Here is a 3928-nt window from a genome sequence, read left to right as displayed (position 1 = left end):
TGTCGTGATCTGGGGGTTGTTTTTTCTTATCATGTTTCTGCCTGTTTCTAGGTCAAACTTGTCAGGCCAAACTTTTTGCTTGCTTGTTTCTCATCCACTGGGAATTGGACAGCATAATTTTGATAGAACTTCAGTAGAATCAGTGTTTCCTAACCAAGAACAGCCTTTTGCAGCTTGCATGTTTCAGGTTAGAATTAAAACCCATTCCCTCTTTTTGTAGTCACTATCCACTCATTAAAAATTGCTGTGTGTCTGTATCACTGTCCTGACCAGTCTAGAAATTGCGTGTGTGGAAGGACCATGTTGTGTTGGCAGCATGAGGATTTGGCAAAGGAGTGCTTACATCCTCAGTGCAGCGTGGCTATCTTGTGTAACCGGGAACATGTCAGAGAGGCCCAGAGGGCCACGCTGGCCAAAGCAGCTGATTCTCACCAAAATTGAATAAGCAGTAGGTTCCTCCAGGTAATATGGTCCCGAAGAATCAGGAATGGTGGACTTGTGACCGCGAATGAAACCTCTGAAAAATATCACAGAGCCTCACCTTTACTAATAATCTGCCTTTGTATGTGTTGGAGCAGGGAAAAGGGGACAGTCAAGTCCCCCTTCCTACGGGGAGCCAGCCACCTTGTTCAAGGACCTGCCAGCTCTTTAAACATTTGAATCTGAGGAGTGTTGGGTGCCTGCTGGCTTTGGTCTTGTTGCTGCTCAGATCTTCTGGAGTCGTTGCAGAGCTGAGGTCCGCTTACAGAATTCACGCATGGCATTAGGTGAAGGTCCTTTAACCCCATAACTGTTCAGTTCTCTGATACCAGACATGGGGAACCACGCTGCCTGAAAAAAAAGAAGCTGTCAGCTCCCACCTCTCCCACTTTCCTTTTCCTTTTGTTGTTACAAAGGATAAAAAGCCCCATGCCCACTGAGCTGGGGGCTGTGTGCGCGCCAGCTGTGTGGGTGGGAGCTTTCAGTATTTGGGGCACACTGTCCTCCAGCCGTGGGCCTCACCGCTTTATCTTGTGCTGCAGCCGGTGTGCTCTCAGCCCTGCTCCGCTGTGCTGCTGTCGGCCACAAGCACCCATGCAAGAGATTTGCAGCAGCAGAGGCTGAGGGGGCCTGCACTAAAAGCAAAGCAAGAGTCTAGTTGCCAATCGCAGATTGGGGCGGGGGGGATGCATTAGAAGGTACATGTATATGTTTTAATAACTTGAGCTTAGCCTTTTGTTTTGTAAATCTTTTATTAGCTCAGATTTAACACCTACTTGAGCAGTTCTGGCCAATAACTGTTCCTGCCCCAACACCAGCTTTTCTCCTGCCCACCTTGCTCCATGTCCCCATTGCCTTTAAGTGGTCCTCTCCTGGCATTGGTGCTTTTACTTTTGGCATGGTGGTGCCTTGAATCAGATGAGCCTGGTTCTAGGATATGGCCAGGGCCAAGCTGCTGAAGACAGGGAGTCCTCTGCAGGCTCCCAGGCATGTGGCACTCCCTGTTTTAATAGCCCATCTTTGCTCCTGCTCCTTCCAGTCCCCAAAAAGTCACAGAATGGAGCTTGTGGATGGTGCTGACTCAAGGGAACCCAATCGCTCTCCTCCAGCATCAATTCCTGGGGCCCAGCAAAGGGCTGCTGCTCCGCCACAGGATTGCGACAAACCCCTGGCACTGGCATGTCTCTTCACCGGGGGGGATCTCTGGGCAGAGCTCCAGTTCTAGTTCTAGCTCTAACCCTTGATGAGGGTCACGGACTGGAACACGTAATGGGCACCAGCTGTGTCCTACTTACAGGACCTGGCCAGGCCAACCTGAGCAGCGCTGCACCTTGCCCATGCTGGGCGTTCCCTGCTCGCAGGAGGCGTTAGGGCTGCCCACCATGTTACTGTGGCCCAAGCCGATGTGTCCCGATTAAAAGTGGCACTGCGGGCCATGCTGTTCTGCAGCATACTGCTCGGGGGGAAGCCGGGCATCAGCCTCGTTACTCTGCGCTTAGCAGATGCAACGCACTTGAGACTGAAAATTGCTTGCAGCCTCCAGAGAAATGATATAACCAGAGGAAATGGTTTCAATAAAAGGGGATTTTTTTTTGCCTTTTTTTTTAAGGGCAGCGAAAGGCTAGCTCTTTGGCCGTTTAACCTGTTTATTCTTTTTCCTTCCTTCTCACTTTCCCTGTGCATGTGAGAAAGGGCCTTTGCCAACAAAGGTTATATGTAGCCATTGAGGAGCAAGTCTTTGATCAGGGTTCCTACAACTCTGAACGCGGTCCTCTGAGAGAACCACCCCTGGCCTTTGTGGGGAGCAGGGAAGGATGTGTGGACAGCACTGTTTGCTCCTTGCTGGCACTGGGGGCCTTGGCAGCACCACGCACAGAGCCCAGCCCCTTCTTGCTGCTGCTCCCAGTTGTTATTGCCTGCCTGGGGGAGACAGCCAAAGAGGTGGGAAAGGGGAACAAAAATGCCATTCCTCATAAGCTTACCTGGTTCTCCGATAACACCATGCAGTCACTACCATCACCATCACCACCAGCTGAGCTGACAGTAACTTTTTTTGCTTGTTCTGTGAAAGCAGAAAAAGATGCAGGATCTTTCCCACATGGTTTTTGTTTTATTTGTTCTTCAAGGCTCCCCAACAAGCAGCCTGCTTTAAAAGGAGAAGGTGGAAGAGGAGAGCTCCGTCCTCCTGATCTTCCATCCTGATCAGCTCAGGTTGGGCTCAGCACTTGCCCTTGAATGAGTAATCTATCAAACGCTATGAGATCCCAGTCTAAATCTTACCTTATTTTAATCTCTACTGGAGGGAAAAGGCAAATGTGAATTGCCAGCAGTAGAACAAAACTGGGCTGCTTTTGGGTAAAGCACCAATTTAGAGATAAGCAAAAGAAAAAGTAGTACCCTGGGCAGGATCCTCCAAGCTGGTGTGCAGCCATCAGCAGCTGATCCAGGCCACAACATCGGGAAGCAGTAAAAAAAGATGTTAAAGGGAGGGGTTTCCTTTCACACGAAGGCCTGTTGATGAACCTCAGGCCCAGCTGCTGTATCAGCAGAGTGGTTCAGACTGACTCCTGAGAGCAGCTGCTAGTTGCCCCCCAGTAACCTAAATCTCAGGTTCATTTCTGTGTTTTGGGATGGGGGTGGTGGGGAGGAAGGATGTTGGAGTTTGAGGTTTTTTGTTTTTATTTTTATTTTTAGCCTCGTTGCTTTTGGGACAAAGTGGAAGAGGAAAGTAAGCTACAAAAAAAAATTGACTCCTGTGATTTCTCCTTGAGCTAAAATGCTGCTCTTCGTTCTCCCTTTGCTGCAAGGTGCCCTACAGAGGCAAAGGAGATGGGGACAGGCATTCATTTTCAGGGGTGGTCCAAGAAGGATACGCACGCATGCACACACACAGAGCCTGTGCTCACTGCCTCAAGCCTAAAACTGTATTTTTCCAGAAACACTACTTTGTTAGCGATGCAGCAGCCTCACCAGGGGCAGGTGAAGTGCCAGCCAGCAAACACAAGCAAGTCTGAAAAGCCTCCTTCAAGCGAGACACCGCTTCCAAGACATACTTGAAACCACTTACATATTTTTTCCCCTCCACTGGAAGTCTATTTAATCCTCCAGCTGGTAAACAACCCAATCTGCGGTGCACAGCACGCTCTGCAAGGAAACCTCCCTATCGCTGAAGCTCAGTTTTGTTTCACTGGAAGAAGAAACTGGGCGACTTTAAATGGGCCACAAGGGATAAGGCCGGTGGTTACGTAGCATGAAATACTCGCAGCACCAGCAAAATGCCCTTTTTGTTCTGCCAGAGAGAACAAACAGCGCTGTTTGCAGGGCTCGGAGGAAGGGGTCAGCTTGCCGTTAGCTGCTAAGCCAGGTTTGATTGTGGCAAAGCTCAACGTTACGGGTAGTGAAGGTAATTCCTCTTTTATAGTTTTGTGCGTGTGTTTATGCAGGTATT

This window comes from Dromaius novaehollandiae, chromosome 12, assembly GCF_036370855.1.
Source record: "Dromaius novaehollandiae isolate bDroNov1 chromosome 12, bDroNov1.hap1, whole genome shotgun sequence".
Lineage (NCBI taxonomy): Eukaryota > Metazoa > Chordata > Aves > Casuariiformes > Dromaiidae > Dromaius > Dromaius novaehollandiae.
This window is presented reverse-complemented; position numbering follows the sequence as displayed.